Source organism: Papio anubis, unplaced genomic scaffold (assembly GCF_008728515.1).
Source record: "Papio anubis isolate 15944 unplaced genomic scaffold, Panubis1.0 scaffold46, whole genome shotgun sequence".
NCBI classification, from domain to species: Eukaryota; Metazoa; Chordata; class Mammalia; order Primates; family Cercopithecidae; genus Papio; species Papio anubis.
In genome coordinates, this window is record NW_022164783.1 from 197487 (window position 1) to 216035 (window position 18549).

An 18549-nucleotide genomic window follows, 5' to 3' on the forward strand; every position below is an offset into this window, starting at 1 on the left:
TCCCTCTGCAAGCCCAAGAGGTAACAGTTCCCCCATTGATTTTAGCCCTGGGATAGGGCATTTCCTTCGGTGGCGGTCTTTCACCTTACCCGTGCTTTTGTAAATAGTCCTGCTCCTCAATTTCCCCATGCTATGAGCATGGAAAGAGAGATGAAGCTATACTACCGAGAAATAAAAAGGGACCTACTTCACAGTAATTAAAGAAACCCTCATGTGTCTGGGAACGGTAACAACATTATTCGGTAGAAAGGGAGCAACTGAAAACAAAATCATTAGTGGAACTTCGTGCCACAGTTCTAGCAACTATCCCTGCTTCTGTGCGTCTAGGCTATAAATGAGATGATTAATATGAGAGCATATTAAATCTTATTTTTAAAAGGGTCAAAAGTAGTAAATACCTAAAGGAGTGAATTGTGTAAGCAAAACCAATTTTTCTCATCTGTAAAACTTATTATTTTTATTATTATCCTTCAATTTGAACAGTTTACCTATAGGGAGATTGCCTGAAACTATTGCTACAGAATAAAAGATGAAACACTCCTGATTATTGTAAATACAAAATTGCATGCAGGATTGTGTAAAGACAATGCCAGGTTGGACTGCCAGAATGAACCAACAGCGCGTGATGTGCTTCCCCGTGCAGAGAGCCTATGAATGGACGTGCAGTCAGGGAGGTTTCACATCACAAAGTTTCCTATCCCAGAAAAGCAGATGTTCATAGCTCTAGGAATGGAATGCGACCCTTGTGGAGAGCCCGTAAATGGACGCATGGGGGGCGTCTGTCCATATGGATAAGATAGGGCTATACATGCCCTCATCTTGCCACAGCTCTTCTAGGCCTCTTTAGGGTTAAGGCATACTCCCTTCTGAGAATTTCTGGTCTAACCAGTTGTCTAGCTTCATGTCCTGTTTCTGTGGATTGTTTGTAACCAGCTTTTGCTGTATCTGTTACTGCTGATTAATATCTTGCTAATCATAGGTTATGGAAAGACTGTGTTTCCGTTTTAAGGCTCTGTTAGAAATTACTGATGCACACACTATATTGTAAATTCTTATCTCTGTATATTGTACTTCTGCATACAGATGTTATGTTAAAGAATTACTTCATCCCCATGTGACCATCTCACCTCATAATCAAATGACCCTAAATCCCTCACTAACCTACCCCTGCCCTCACTGAACTTAATAATAAATGCTGGCATATCCAGTGCATTGTTGGCACTGCGGGACCAGAAGGTGGTGACTCCCCTGGACCCAGTTTTCACTATCTTTTGTGTGTCTATTATTTCTCGACCTGCCGATCCTCCTGGAAACAAAGAGAGAGCCCCGTTGCATTGTGGGCTGCCGGTCAGATCCCACAATATTTACCAGGTGCTCTTACATGTGTTTTCTTATTTGATGTGTATCTCACACCAGCCTTGGAAAGGGGACAGGACTGTTCCCCTTTATAATGCGGAGAATGATGCTCTGAAACTTTAAGGCATTTGCTCACAAACTCACAGAAGTGATCCAGGCGGATGTTCAGGGCTCTACCCATCATATAAGCCTAATTCAGAGGAGGTTTGCAGTTCTGGGGGCCAATAGGTTTCACACAACAGTCAGTTTGCATTGGTTGGTAGTAACTGTGCTGTGTTGAGAGGATTCTGAGGCTGTCTGGACTCAAGAGAAAAGAGTATCTTAACTAGCAATGTCTGGCAAGACATAGAATTGAGGAGCAATACCATGCCTCCTACAGATTTTCTGCCTTGGCACAGTGTTTGAGATCATGGGCTTTGGAGGGATGAAGGCCTGAGTCAGCACCTGACTCGGTCTCCCCACTCAACCTTCTGAGTCTTGGTTTTCTCATCTGCTATCAAAGGCCATAATATTAACTTTCCCACAGAATTGTTTCTTTTTGTTCTTAACCCAAACTTATTTTCACATGAAAAGAAGCACCACCCTTATCTAAAAGAACAAATCGTGCAGAGAAATCTATGAACAGCATCCATTCTAGACTTAACAATTCAATCAATAAAAGTAGCAAAGTACAGGAGGGGATGAGCTGGGCTTCGAGTTAGGAATGCTGGCATCTGTCCCAGTTTTCCCTTCATAATTTGTTCTAGGGCTATGGAGATGCCCGTAAAGGACTCTCATTCCTATTGCAAGACAAAGAGAATGCAATCCAATGCAATGTTTCAATCATGGAGTCTTTATTGGACACAGGCTGGCATGAGTTGACGGTACTTGAAAATCAGCAAGGTACTTTCCAAAATAATATATAAGCCTTTCTTAAAAGTAGGTCCTGTTTGTCAGTCTTGATGAGTTCTGTCTGACCTATGTAATCATCGGCACATGAGTTCGTTTTTTAAATAACGGTTTCTTAATCTAGAAAATGAGATTGTTGGAACATAAGTTTTTTAAAAAGAGTAATTCTCCTACTGGGAAAAGGAGTATGAGAACTATGTTTGTCAATTTCCTAACTTTCTTGGTATTATATTGTCTTTGTAGTAATGAAAATAATAGTAATAATATCATAATTTAATATCTTTTTGAACCCTTTAGAATCAATTTATTTTTCTCTTCTTATCTTTCTGGTGGCTTTGATTACCTCTCTTACTTTTTAAAATTTGTGTAACACTTCTATTTTTGTAAGCATTCGTTTTCCTTGCAGAATGCAGCGCGTGAGCATTACTTGCATGCTTTGTTCATGATAATAACTGAGATAGGCCAGAAAACCTCCCATCCTGAAATATATCCTCCTCACGCATGAAACTCCATGTTTCTAATAGTGGAATCCGTCCCTCTGACTTGTGTTGTCTTTGCAGCTACAAATGCTCATGGGAGGAACAACAGCTTCAGTCCCTAAACCTTGGTGCAGCTGAGTTTATTAGAGATTTTCCAGACCTTAATAAGAGCCTGTGACAGTACTAAGACCCTGGGGATGGTGAGAAGAAGGCTGGAACCAGGAGGCTGCTGCGTTTTACAGGATACTGGAGCGCAGGTCTCAATCAAAGGCTAGAGTTCAGAAAGACATGCCTCTCAGATCCCTCTACCTTTAAGCATTTTTTTAAATTAATAATTGCATATTGACCATTAAAACCATCACATGTATAGGAGTTTGTTGTCTAAAATTTGTATTATAGATACAATTGAAATGTTTAGCAATCTTTATAAGTAAGAAAATCATTACTACTTGGGTCAGAAGCAATGCAAGTCAAGTTTAGGTCTATGGCTTTTGTTCCTGATCAGTAATATATAGATGATTTGCATTCTCTTACCCTCTCTAAATCTGGAAAGATGCACTTCATAGTGTCTCTAATCTCACACATTTTAACTTGCACTTTTAATTGTTGAAAATGTCATTCTGAAATCCAACAATGAATGAATGAATGTGTATATACTCATCATATACGTGTACACATGCACAAATAAAACCTGTATCTCAGAGCCCACATATCTTGTTTAAGCTGCTCTTTCAGGAAGATTTATGACACTCTGCTTTACAAAGAAAGTTTAAAAGAGAGAAAGAAAACGAAATGAAACAGTGACTGTTCCCTAGTGCAATTACTCTGTCAAATACTCCCCTAGGGAAAGGAATTTGCTCTTATTGTGAAATAAATTAATATAGAAACCAGACTCCTGAGGTAACTTTTCTTTATCCCCAGGCAGTATTTTCCCACTACTGCTCTCAAAATTCACTTTTGGTGATACACATATGGGAGGTTGGAAATAGCTAGAAATTATACGTTTGAATTTTAAATATATTCCCATTTCCATAAATGTTAGCAGCTCCCCAAATTATCAGGGAGTACACAATTGTTTAGAGATCTCCTGCCTCAGAAATCAATTGCTTGTTCTCTTCACCCTCGGTGGGGGGTGGAGGAGGAGAGGGAGCACTTTCTCTTACAATCTTTTCAATCCCACAAATCAGAATTTCTTTCCCAGAAGCTGTCACTTGCCCAGAAAATGTGGAATGACAAGGCCCATTGGGCTGCAAGAAGAGTGTAGACACGCCCAAGCTTAGTTAGTCCTTTTCCCAAAATCCACAACTCAGCATTCACTGGGAACCTTCACTCCCCACATGCCAGCTCAAGCCCTTCGTGATTCCTAATTAGGGGTTCACTGCTCAATTAGTGCCCCATTAGCCTTGTACCATGTTAACTTCAAACCACTGGTCATGTTTCTCTTCACTTCAGCCATATTATGAATGGATAGAACTTACAATCAATCATGGAAACCCTTGCCAGCTGAAATTCACTCTAATCTTAAAACAACATAAGAGCAGTATATGTAAAATCAGTGAGGGACTGTCTTAACCAAACTACAGAGCAAAGCAGGGCCTTTTAGGAGGTCGCTATTCAAGGGGGAAAAATCTGGAATATATAGTGCAAATAAATATCAGGCACATGGAAATGAAGATAATGACTAAATGCTTCATGCTGACCTTTATGATTTGAGAGTCTGTGCCTTCCCTTTCTATGTCATGGAAGCCTTACTGATGAACAGGTAGAAACCTCTTTTTGTTGCTTCCTAGGGACAGACATTTCCATCTCTAAGTTATTTCACTTAGAAACAACTAATATTTATTGAGCTCTTACTTTGTACCAGGCTTTAGTCTATGGGCTTTATATGTTTTAACTTGTTTAATTCACACTGTGCTGAAAGTTATCTTTCCTCTCTCCATTCAATAGGAAAGAAAACTGAGGCTTAAAGACCATAGATACCACTGCACAGAGTAGAAAGCAAGAAGACCCTGAAGACGAGAGGTTCTACGTCCTATGCTACATTGTCTACTAGAAGGATTTTAAAATGCCAACAGGTTTAATAACAGTAAGTATCTTATCTATCATTTATTAAGTGTCTACTACAGTATGTTCTTTTGTGCACATGCACGTGTGTGTGTGTGTGTGTAAGTATAGTGTGTCTGCACTCTTATTTTCCGAACGATGCTGGCTCTTACACACACAAATGAAATAATGTTGGCAGGATAATGAACTGATTAAGAGCACAAGCTGTGGAGTCAGACTCTCAGATCAAACCTCAGCTCCACCACGGCTAGTTGTGTGACCTTGTACAAATTACTTGAACTTTCTAAGCCTCATCTATAAAAATGAAGGCAATAATGGCAACTACTTGGTGGGGTGGTTGTGAGGATGAAAGGAAATAATCTCAGGGAAGGGCTTAGAATGGAGCCCAGTGCATAGTAAAAGTTAAATGAATACTGTAATTATTTTCCTCTGTTGACAGAGAAGAGATTTTTATAGTCAATAGGTAGGCTGGCCTGTATGACTCCTCACTAAAAATATAACTGGTTACATTGTGGTTTCACACCAATAAGCACTAAGAGATGGGAGACTTTTCTTTTTTTATAGTGTTGATTTAGTTTGGCTTCGTTGGGCAGTTCAAAAAGCATATCTTTTGACCCATTCCCGGTATTCTCTGCAAATTGCATGGACTAAAGGAGACAAATCCAGCGAAGGGTGAGAAAGGGCTATAGAAACAGAAAGGAACGCAAAAAACATTGTCTAATTCTAAGAAATTATAAACCACTTTCACTAAAAGCAACATTAAGGCATCATATTCTATTAATTCTTATTATAAACAACACATTCTCAGCATACAGAATTTAGAAAACAGAGAAAGGCACAAAAATTTTTTAAAAACTAAAAGAAGAAAAGAAAAATCAACCTCATAATCTTATCACTGTTGATTTTTTGAGGATAGATAATGAGTCAGGAAATACTGGCATGGACACACCAATGGAGAACAGAGGTGTCCCTTCTGATTGGCTGGAGCCAGCTACAACAATTCCCAAATACTCCCACAATCACCCAAGGCTTGTGCACTCTTTGTATTCATATGTGTTTGTTTGTGGAAACACATTCAATATATAGGTTCATTCAGATTTTAAAATTGCTTTTATCACTTATACAATGAACTTTTCCTGTCATTAGACATTCTTTAAGGGCATGATTTTAAAATCATCTACTGATAATGCAATCGAGTTGATATCATGATCTATTGAGACATTCTATTAGTGTTCAATATTCATGTAGCTTCCAATTTTTGTTATCATAAATATCTTTTGTACATAAACCTTTGAGTAGCTAATGTTATAATCTGAAGCACGTATTTACTTACATGCCAAAATAACATTTTAATTTTAGCACAAGCTGTTACTTCTACAAGTTCCTGGGTTATTTGGTATGTTTGTGGGGATTCTGCTACTAGGAATGAAATTCACACTTGCCTTACATATACCATTAAATGTAAATGAGTGTAAAAGTGTTCTATAAATGGTAAGTTTCTATACAGCTATGTCATTATGATTATTGATGATAGCATTAGTATCATCAACCACAGGTATTACAAACTCTCTGCTTTCTATCTTGACTTTTAGACTTGTAGGGCTTTTAAGTCCTAATAACAGACTTAACTAAATAACAGTAAAACTGAACTTGTCTGCCTGCAGATGAAGATATTGCATATCTTTTTCCTGATCCCCATTTGATGACCCCACCATTGCAAACCCCCACATTTTGGTGTAACAAGCACCTGGACACATCTCACTAAACATGTGGCCAGGTAAAAGCAAAAAGGAAAGTAAAATGGGCTGGGCATGGTGGTTCATGCCTGTAATCCCAGCACTTTGGGAGGCTGAGGCAGGTGGATTGCTTGAGCTCAGGAGTTCGAGACCAGCCTGGGCAACATGGTGAAACCCCATCTCCATAAAAAATTTGCCAGGCGTGGTGGCATGCACCTGTAGTCCCAGCTACTCGGGAGGCTGAAGTAGAAGGATCGCTTGAGCACAGAAGGTGGAGGTGGCAGTGAGCCAAGATCAGGCCACTGCACTCCAGCCTGGGTGACAGAGTGAAACTCGGTCTCACAAAGAAAGGGAAGTAAAAGGGACATCCATTGCTGGCTATCCAGCACACATTCACCCTCCTTCTGGACAGAATACTGTTATTTTTTGTCCCATTATCACCCATGTGGCTTGAAGAGTGTTGGGGTGAGCTCCCTGAGGGCTTCAGCCACTCAGCCTGTGCCATCCCCAGCCACAGTGACTGGCTCAGGGGCATACAGCCCAACGTCAGCCAGTGAGACCAGGGAGTTTCCAGGAAAGTGAAACTATTCCCTTTTTCAATAAAACTACCAGAAGAGACCATCACTTTTCCTCTAAATTTGTTGATGTGAACACCTGGAACTGTTGATGTCATCTTGGTACCAGAAGAGAGAAGCCTAGCTCCTTCTAGAAACTGTATTGTGGAATCTGAGGATGAAGCCAACACTACACAGGCCAAGCAGAGATAGCAGCAAACTAAGACAAGCTTTTCGTTCTAGAAAGATGGGCCGACTAAAGACACGCTCAAAATTTTCCTAAGTGTCTAGAAATTCTGGGTATACATTATTTCTGTAATGAAAGTCTGAGCTCACACAGAAGGGTAAAGTGTGTGTGTGTGTGTGTGTGTGTGTGTGTGTGTGTGTGTGTGTAGAGAGCAAAAGAGAGAGAGAGGGAGAGAGACCAAGTCAGAAGTTAGCATGCTTACTCTTAATTCTATTAAATATACTAGGCTGAAGATGGTAGAGTGATTTAAAAAATAGGTAAAGATCCCAAAGGTGAGCTCAGATCTCCCTGGTGAAGCCACTTAGGAGATAATGATGCAGTTAATTAAGTGATTGCCATCACTATCTTTCTAAATGGTCAAGGAGAACCCTTAAGGAATGGGGAAGCCTGACTACCACTGCAGAGGGAATTGAAGATGGGTTTAGCAGAAGAGAAGGTAGATGGCAGAAATGGAAGGAAATCATTCCGAGGCCCTGAAAAGAAGATATCTGCTTGGTTACCTAATAATGTCTACTATTTTTTAATGACAATGTTTAGTACTTTTAAGCAAGAGGATTTTATGCTGATTCTCATATTTATGCCTATAATCTTTGCCATATGTTAATAAGATTGTCTGCACATAAGATGATCAATTATTTTCAGCAGCTTGTATCTTAAATGTTATGCTGGTCATCTTGATTATGAGCTTAAATACCAGGCTGGTGATGGATTCCCCTTTTTAACTTTTCTCTTTTAAAATGAGCAAAATTAGGAAATCGAAATACACCCCATATAGATTTTTCAATACTTAGTGAAAGTTAGTAATGACACAACTGTAGCCAGGCTGGCATTTAAACACATCATTTGCTGGCTTAATTCCAAAGTGATTTCTTGTCCCTTAAAAAATTTGGAACATATAAAAATTATATCAGCATCAATTTTTTAAATCATTTTTTGTTAAAATTAATCTTTCTCAATTTCAGTGCATTGGTATTATAACCTAGTATCTTTTTTAGTCTCATATTTCTTCATTAATATTCATTGAAAGTATCTGCTACTTCAATAAACCCACACTAACTTTTTATTACATATTCATAAGTATTACTTTTAAAGGCTTTGAGCTACTTCCACCTTCAATGAAAATAATAATTTGTGCTTCATAGTAATGCAAGTGACTCCTCAGAGATGCACTAAAGTAATGAATCGGGATTGGAGGTCCTGCACTTCTCCATTCTGCTGAGGAACATCACATTGTCTTTGCTTTAATCAGCAGTCTTCTTGACTGATGGAGGTCCAAGAATTAAGACCAGAACTGATTACTTCAATCCAAAACAAGGTTTCTTAACACAACGCCTTGGCAAAACCTCAAGAATTGTGAAAATCTTCACTGGAACACAGGATTGGGGGTACAGGCAGGTAGATGCATGTTTCTGATGATAAAGTCCATAGTTCTTATCAGACTCTCAAAGGAGTTTTGAGGATAATGGTGATGGTGGTAGTGATGATGGTAGTAGTGACAAAGATAATAATTTTTAGCCTCCAGATTATGAAATTATATTTTGCCTGAATTATCTTCAGGAGGAGGCAGTTTGTAGGAGTTGATAATTGTTGAAGATATTAAGTGAGTATGTGATGGTTCATATTTTCTATAATAAAAGGTTTTTAAGGATAAATAAATAAATGTTGCTTGAGTCTGAGTGTACCCATTTTGGGGGCCTGTGATGCCCATTGAGTGTAATCTTCCAGTGCCAAATGGTGGGTCTCAATTAAGAAGGGAAAAGAAAAGAAAAAAAAAGAACTGCTACTAATGACATGATCAAACGCATTTTGCAATAGTTCTGGCCTACTGTGCAAAAAAGAGCCCAAAGGTGCCTCACACACAAATGACCTCATGATTTCTGTCTCTGCTCCAAACAGGAAGTATGCAGTCATGCAAGTCAGAGTCAGAGACCCTAGCACCAAAGGCAATCCACACCTGGCCTCTGGTCAAGCCATCTCTCTATAGTTTCCTTAGATACTCTAAGGCCAGGACCAAGCTGCCTGTCTGAAGGGCCACCAAGAAAATCTATAGCTTCCCTGTAGGATGTAGAATTTGGGGGCACCACCACCAACAACAACAAAAACCTATGTGGGAATTGGCCTGGGTGTGGCGTTTGCCCTGGTGTGTGACTTTTTGCACTACTTCTATTTGGCATTCCGGCATTGTCCCCATCCATCACCAGCCTCCCTCTCTCTGGGCTGGTTTCCTGTCTGAAGTCTTCACCATCTAGCTCATGTAGCTGGTTGGCCTTCATTTGGGCATTCATTTATTCACTCAGCAAATATCTACCAGCTCCCAGGAGGCCTGGACTAGAAGCTGTGCAGTCACAAAGAAAAGATCACAGCCCCTTGCTGCTAACAAGCTCATGTTCCAGGCTCTGGATACATGAATACAGGCATACCTTAGAGATATTGTGGATTGAGTTCCAGGCTGCTGTGATAAAGTAAATGTTGCAATAAAACGAGTCACATGAATACTTTTATTTACCGGTGCATATAAAAGTCATATTTACACTAAAATAAAGCATTCTATTAAGAATGAAATAGCCTTATGTCTAAAACAAATTTGTACATACGCTAATTTTATATTTTATTGCTAAAAAATGCTAATGATTGGCTGGGCACGGTGGCTCACACCTCTAACTCCAGCACTTTGAGAGGCCAAGGTGGGCGAATCATTTGAGCCCAGGAGTTTAAGACCAGCCTGAGCAACATAGCAAAACCCCATCTATTAAAAAAAAAAAAAAAAAATCCAAAACTTAGCCAGGTGTGGTAGGGCGCATCTGTAGTCTTACCTGTTTGGGAGGCAGAGGTAGGAGGAACCGTTGAGGCTGGGAGGTTGAGGATGCAGTAAGCTATGATTGTGCCACTGCATTCCAGGGTGACAAAGTAAGATCCTGTCTGAGAAATAAAATAAAATAATTTAAAAATTAAAAAATGCTAACAATCATCTAAGCCTTATCATCTTTTTGCTGGAGGAAGATCTTGGCTAGACGTTGATGGCTGCTTGCTGATCCAGGTGGCAGTTGCTGAAGGCTGGGATGGCTCTGGCAATTTTTAAAAATAACACAACAATTAAGGTTTTCTTTCACAACTAGCATATGATGCTGTTTGATAGCATTTTACCCACAGTAGAACTTCTTTCAAAATTGAAGTCCATCCTCTTAAACCCTGCCATTGCTCTATCAACTACGTTTATGTAACATTCTAAATCTTTTGTTGTCATTCCAACAATGTTCACTACATCTTTACCAGAAATAGATTCTACTTTTTTCCTTCTCCATAAGAAACAATTCCCCATCTATTCAAATTTTATCATGTGGTTGCAGAAATTCAGTCACATCTTCAAGCTCCATTTCTAATTCTAGTTCTCTTGGTATTTCTACCACATCTGAAGTTACTTTCTCCACTGAAGTCTTGAACCCCTCAAAGTCATCCATGAAAACTGGAGTCAACTTATTTCAAACTTCTGCTAATATTGTTATTTTGACCTCCTCCCACGAATCAGAAATGTTCTTAATGGCATCTAGAATGGTGAATCCTTTCCAGAAGTTTCTCAATTTACTTTGTGCAGATCCATCAGAGGAATTACTATCTATGGCAGCTATAGCCTTATAAAATGTAATTCTTAAATAATAAGACTTGAAAGTCAAAATGCTTCAATGATGCATGGGCTACAAAATATATGTTATGTTAGCAGGCATGAAAAGAAACATGAATATCCTTGCGCATCTCCATCAGAGTTCTAGGGTTTTGGTGTATTGTTAATAAGCAGTAGTATTTCTAAAGGAATATTTTCTTCTAAGCGGTAGGTCTCGACAGTGGGCTTAAAATATTCAGCAGTTAAGGTTAGAAGCAGATGTGCTGTCATCTAGGCTTTGTTGTTTCATTTATAGAGCACAGGCAGAGTAGATGTAACATCATTCATAAGAGCCCTAGGATTTTCTGAATGGCAAATGAGCATTGGCTTCAACTTAAAGTCACCAGCTGCATTAGCCCCTAACAAGAGAGTCAGCCTGCCCTTTGAAGATTTGAAGCTAGGCATTGACTTCTTTCTCTAGCTATGAAAGTCCTAGATGGCATCTTCTTCCAAAAAAAAAAAAAAAAGGCTGTTTTGCCTATATTGAAAATCTGTTGTTCAGTGTAGCCACCTTCCTCAAATATCTTAGCTAGATCTTCTGGATAACTTGCAGCAGCTTCTCCATCAGCACTTGCTGCTCTACCTTGCACTTTGATGTTATGGAGACAACTTATTTCCTTAAACCTCTTGAACCAACCTATGCTAGCTTCAAACATTTCTTCTGCTTCCTCACCTCTCCCAGCCTTCGTGGAATTGAAAAGAGCTGGGCTGTGCTCTGGATTAGGCTTTGGCTTAAGAAAATGTTGGGGCTGGTTTGATCTTCTCTCCAAACCACCAAACTTTCTTCATATAAGCAATAAGGCTGCTTCACTTTCTCAGCATTAGTACGTTCATTGAAGTGGCTCTTTTAATTTCCTTCAAGAAATTTTTCTTCGCATGCACAACTTTGCTAACTATTTTGTGCAAAAGGCCTAGCTTTTGGCCTATCTCAGCTTTTGACATGCTTCCTCAATAAGCTGACTCATTTCTAGCTTTTAATTTAAAGTGAGAGACACACAACTCTTCCTTTCATTTGAACACTAAGAAGAGGTCATTGTAGGGATATTAATTGGCCTAATTTCAATATTGTTGTGTCTTAGGCGATAGTGAGGACTGAGGAAAGGGAGAGAGATGAGGGAATGGTAGACTGGTGGAGCACTCAGAATACCAACAATATTTATTAACTATGCCAACCTATATAAGCATGGTTTATGGTGCCATAAAACAATTACAATAGTAATGTCCAAGATCACTAATCCCAGATCACCATAATAGATATAATAATAAAAAAATCTGAAATATTGCAAGAATTACCAAAATGTGACATAGAGACACAAAGTGAGCACAGGCCGTTGGAAAAATGGCACCGATAGACTTGCTCAGCGCAGGGTTGCCACAAAGCTTCAATGTATAAAAAACAGTATCTGCAAAGTGCAATAAAGCAAAGCATGATAAAATGAGATATGCCTGCATTTAGCTTGAAAATCACCAGACCAAGCCCTAAGAGAGCCCACTGCTTCTGCAAACACTGTTATAATACTTGCCTGAAATCTCAGGGTCCTCGCAGGGTAAGGAGATTCCGGTACCTCTGAGTTACACCCTTGGTTTGAGTTACACTCCTAAGTAGGTTCCTCAAAAACCAACATTCTTACCCTACCTCGAGAAATAGGCAATGTCCCCATAAAGGACCACTGTATGTTTCTGAAATATATTACTCATAAACAAATCCAAGGCCTCAAAGTCATTACTCCAAAGGAATATAAAGTGGCAGGGAACTCTGCTCCCCACTCAATTTTACCTGCACTAAATTTCACCTGCACTAAATTCCTAGGATAATGACTCTCTCCCAGGAGCACATTTCCATAAAGGCGTGGCTCAGACTCCCCTAGTGGGATGTGGAGACAACATGTAGTTTAAGAAAACATATTCAATAATATGTTTTTATGGTTGAAAAATGAAAAACACAAGCATTATTTTCATAGCATGAATGACTTGGCATAATGGTATTTTTTTTAACACCTACAAAGTGCCAGGCCCTATGCCTTGTGCCCTACATGTCTCATGTAATCCTCATGACAATTTGATGAAATATTCATTTCTACTTTCTGATAGATGAAAAACGGAGACTTCGAGAATTTCACAAGAGTAGTAGTACCAAAGCTAAGATCAGGCTTCTGACATTTATTCTACGTGCCTTAGAGGTATCTTGTGAAAATCATTTTTTTTCCCTGCAAAATTCTCTTAGGATGCTCAGATGAACTTTGAACATCAAGTTGAGCCTCTGGGATATTAGAAACCATCTGCCCACCATTACTTCACTTGTGACAGGTGGCAAGAGTTAGAGAAGAACAGTAAGTAGTATTTTTAAGAATCTGTTGATCCATTCCACATTTATTGAGCATCTACTATGTGTCAGATGCTATTGGGATACTGAGTGGAAACACCACATTTGTCCCTCTCCACCTGCACTTGGAAATAAGCTGTCAGATGCCCTTGAAACACTAAAACTCCTACAGAATAACTGTGACACTAGCCACACTTGTCTTCCACGTCCTGTGTCTGCTCTGTGGTTTTTACAACCTTTTTTCCTCAGAAACACAAAGCTCTCATGCTCTCTTCCTCTCCACCCTTCAAAATCTACTTTAAGGAAAGATCACCATCAATCATTTACACATCAGTAGGAGTTTCTTTTCTGAAGGGCATCTCCCAGGGCTTTTAAAACTCACTTTCAATGGGAAAAATAGATCGGTTCCTTATGAAAGAAATTCCAAATACTCACAAGCGTGCTGAAATTATAACTTTGAAATAGCCAAGCACCTTCCCAGATTCATATTTCATCCATGGAGGGATTTGGTGGAAAGCAAATTTGAGAAATGGTAAAAGAAAAACCTATTATAACCCCAAACTCTATTATTGAGACCTCTCCTTTGTCATGTCTTCTTTATCTATTGGAAGAAGCTGCCTTGTTACTTTTCCGAGCTCTCCAGCATGATCTTTGCAAGACCATTATTTTTAAAATTTCACCTGCACTAAATTCCTAGGACAGTGATTCGCTCCCAGGAGCACGTTTTCTTAAAGGAGTGGCTCAAACTCCCCTGGTGGGATGTGGAGACAACATGTAATTTAAGAAAATATATTCAATAATATGTTTTTATGGTTGAAAAAATGAAAAACACAACCATTATTTTCATAGCATGGACATAAACGTCTAAAAATTGTCTTCACTGATGGAGATAAACAGAATATACTGATTTTAAGTAGAAATGGTGGAAGTAAGGGTGAGACAACGAGTGTCTCAAAATCTTGGCAGTGAAGGAAGGGAGTTTTAGGTACGTCCAATAAAGCATGGGCTTTAAAACACTGGCCTGTTCTCTCCTCAGTTTACGTGTCAAATTAGTGAATAAATAAATGGGTCTAAAATACATCATCCTCTTAGTACTTGCTATGGACTGAATGCTTGTATTCCTTCCTCCCCCTGCAAAAATGTGTATGCTGAAGCCCTAGCCCTCAATGAGACGGTATCTGGAGGTGGGACCTTTGAGAGGCAATGTGGCCATGAGGGTATAGGTCTCGTGAATGGGGTTAGTGCCCTCATAACAAAAGACACAAGAGAGATGATCTCTCACTCTGCCATGTGAGGATACAAGAAGATAGGTGTCTACAAGACAGGAAAAAACGTCCATTGGAACTCGACCATGTTGGCACTCTGATATTGAACTTCTAGCCTTCAGAATTGTGAGAAACAAACGCCTGTTGTTTAACCCACCCAGTCTACAGTTGTCGTTAGATAGCAGTCTGAGCTAGCTAAGACAGTCAAAAATTTTTGTACATGCTTTACTACGCTCAGATCCCTTTAGTTAAACTTTCTGCAACTCCAGAGGAACTAGCCCTGGTGGAACTAATCACAGCTTAACCCTGAGTAATTGTTTTAGATCTTCCAGTATATTTCAGCTTCTGTGGTGGTCATTACCCCACATAAAGGAGAAAGATGGACTAGTGTGCCTGACTCCAAGATCCATAACCAGTGTGACCAGTAAAACCTACCACAATGAGTCAGAAGCCTTGAGGACTAACTTGAATCTTTATGACCCAGGTATCCTGGATCCATGCCAATGGCATACAAACTAGAGTCCCTATGCAGCAAGGCAGCTTTTGGTGTGCTTTTTTGTTTGTTTCTGTTTTTGAGACAGAGTCTCACTCTGTTGCCCAGGCTGGAGTGCAGTGGTGCCATCTTGGCTCACTGAAATCTCCATCTCCTGAGTTCAAGCAATCCTCCCACCTAAGCCTCCCAAGTAGCCAGGACTACAGATATGGGCCACCATGCCCAGCTAAATCTTATTCTTATTCTTATTATTATTATTATTATTTTTTTTTAGGAACCTGCTACCCAGCCCTGTTACCCAGGCTTGTCTTAAACTCCTGATCTCAAGTGATCCACGTGCCTTGGCCTCCAAAAGTGCTGGGACTACAGGTGTGAGCCACCACACCTGGCCCTCCAGCATGCATAATTTTACAGAAAATGTGAGTATCATCTCCATGTCACCTCTGCTTTAGTCTCCTCACACCGCTCCCTGATAAAATACCTCCACCAACAACCTAGCCAACAGCTCCCCAGCAGCAGTGATGCCAGGAATGAGCATTTAGTGACACCCAGGGGATCCAGGGGATCTATCACAAGAAGCTGGTGGGCCTCCTCCCCTAGCAGCTTCAGAGCAACACACCAGGAGAGCTGGAATCCATTCAAATGGGTGTGAATGGCTGGAGAGATGCCCAAGAAAGCGCAATTTGTGGATTGTTCCTTCTGTCCTGTCGTTTTGTTTGGCTTTCCTGGAAATCTGAGGACAGAGAGTGCTAAATGAATGGTGGGACCTGCAAACAGCCAGGCTGGCTGGCGACCACTTGTCTGGGCAGGGACTGATCGCTTGTAGAGCAGAGAGGATGGGCCACAGCCAGGTACAAATGAGCCCCTCCCCTCCAGGGCAGGGCAAGTACAACAAGCCCAGAGAAAGCAGCAACATTTGGGGACTCAAGAAACTGATACTCGATGAAGAGAAGGGAAATCAACTTTTCCTTCAAATTTCACAAAAAGTTTGCCCCTCAAACTTTGCATATCAATCTCCTAGGGAGAGTCCTAAAGCACAGATTCTGACTCAGTTGGTCCGGGTGGCGCCTGAGACGCTGCATTCCTAGAAAGCTCCCAGGTGAGGCTGCTGCTGCCGGTTACTGGATTTTATTTTGAGGCAAGATAGCACATGCAACGATTCAGATAGGAAGCCCTGAAGTGGGAGTTGGGGAGGAGAGGAGGGAGAGGAATAAGGTAAAAACCTACCTGATATTTTATGCACTTGTGTATTATTCAGTTTTTTCCATTGTGTCCTATCTTTGTAATTTAAAAATGGTCAAATACATAATCTAGTTCTCTTTGTTTTTTTAAGAAAAGAAAAAGGATCATCTCTGGGTTTTTGTTTGTTTGTTTTTCTTTTTCTTTTCACGAAGTCAGAATGTGCTCACACTGTGCCTCAGGGAATGACTAGGGAATTCTGGGCCAGTGCAATCTTACACACACACAGATGGGGCCTAGGAGGCTCTTTCTGAATAGAAGGGTGGTCACAGTAATGGTGAGATCTCTACTAGATCTGTGCTTCACACACCAAGGAGTATGGTCGGTCACATACCAAGGGGGCCCAAAACCCTGGCTATTCGTAGGCTTGGGTGGGGAGTGGTTACCATGCATAATTTAACTGGTAAATAATTTAAAACATTATTTAAATCAAAACAAACATGTAACAGAATCCAGACATTAAATACATTTTGCAGACAAAACAGGCACTTGAAATAATATTGCTTCTTGCCCCAATCTTTCCCATGGTATAAGAGCATCTTGGTAGAAAAATTGGAGAAATGTTGGCACGTGTAAACCACAGTGTGGCTGAAACTAATGATCTCACAGCTATCTCTGGGCATGCAAACAGAGAAACGGCCCCAGCAACAGGAGCATTTCCCAGAACTAGGACATCCATTCGGTCATCATGGTGAGTTTCACTGTCCTGTCCCACCTAGGAGTCACTCCTCAGCTCTACAATCTAACGTTTTCACCTGAGCTAAACATCACTAAAAACTTGTCCCACAAATACAACATGTCTACACTTAAACTCATTTCAAAGATTCCTGGGCTCTACACCTCACCCCTTTCTAATTTGATCCTCTTTTCATGTTCTGTTGATCTCCAGAGAAGTGTGACAAACCCCTCCCCAGCTTTTTCTCTCCTTTGCCCACAAGATCTGGTCTGCCAATCCTGCCATCTCCTATGATGCCAGCAATCTCCAATCTCCTCTCTCCACCTTGTCTCATCCGGACTATTGCCGTGGCCTCCAAGCCAGTCTCCCTGTCCCAGGCTTTCCCCACCTCAGTATTCTCTCCATGCACTGGGGGCTGGGGTGATCTTCCTAAAACATGAACCCAGACATGTCCTTTTCTGTTTAAGAGTTTTAGGTGACTCCCATGCTTTCTCTGCATCCTTCTTTCTGGATCAAAATGCCCAAACCAAACTTTATAAAAAGGCCTTTATAATGTGGTCATCACACTGCTGTTACAACCCCATCTCCTTGCCCAGTCCACACATCCTCTTCTACCTTGTCCTTCTCTGACCACGCTGTGTCCCAGGGCCAGTACTTTGTACATAGCATTTCTTCTGCCTAGAATGATTCTTGCACATTCTCCATCTGATGAAATCCCCTATACTCCAAAGCTCAGTTTAAATGTCACATACTTTATGAAATATCTACAGACCTCATGGCTAATCAAATCCTTCTGCCTCCTGGCTCCCACAGTACCTGCCTCGATTACCGCCCTTTGCCACAACATCATTGTTGCTTGTTTATTGTGAGCCCTTCACAAACGAGGACCAGGTGTCATGCATTTTGATAGCCTCAGAGTCTAGCTCATAACAGCCCATTGATTGAGTTCATGAATGAATGAAAGGTTGCCTTTCTACCTAGTTTAATTCTGTTTAATTCTATGCATTCTGACCCAAGTAGGAGGAGCCTATTGACCCTACTTAAGGAGACACCTCGCGGCAGACCATTAACCATTTCTCCCTAGCTAAAAAACCACCCCATAGCCTAGGAGAATGCCGTAAGACATAACCTTGCATGGAGACATTGGCCCTGCTTTGCTGGATTTCTTACGTCAGTCCAGTTGATGACGCTAGTAGCTTCCAGCAGTGAGATGGGCATAGAGGGAGTGGATAACATTTCTGAGCAAGAATTCAAGATACAAAAGTTGAACGTCACCAATCTCGTTAAAATAAAGTTTTTGTAATTTTGAAATGTTATGAATGAATTCCCAGGACACGAATGTATAAAGAACTAGAAGTCTGAGTGAATGCGATTAGAACTGTCTGTGCTAGTACACATTAGGTTCCTAATACTTATGTCAAGACAATCCAGTGCCGGCTTGAATTGGGATATAAATGTTTCTGGTAGATGTCATATCTCCCTAGTCAAATTGTATTGTGAGTATAAACTATCTTTTTACCTAAACTGGGTTAACTTTCTGAGCTCAGTGTTGTCCTTTTAATATAGAAGAA

General features: G+C 40.4%; 1 long non-coding RNA gene across 1 annotated transcript; it reads left to right on the forward strand.

Annotated features, from left to right (window-relative positions):
* Window positions 1-1861: 1861 nt before the first annotated feature.
* Window positions 1862-15375, forward strand: LOC116273197. Its single transcript, XR_004181648.1, has 3 exons — window positions 1862-2238; window positions 4671-4809; window positions 15338-15375. It is a non-coding gene; the product is annotated as an uncharacterized LOC116273197 (long non-coding RNA).
* Window positions 15376-18549: the final 3174 nt, after the last annotated feature.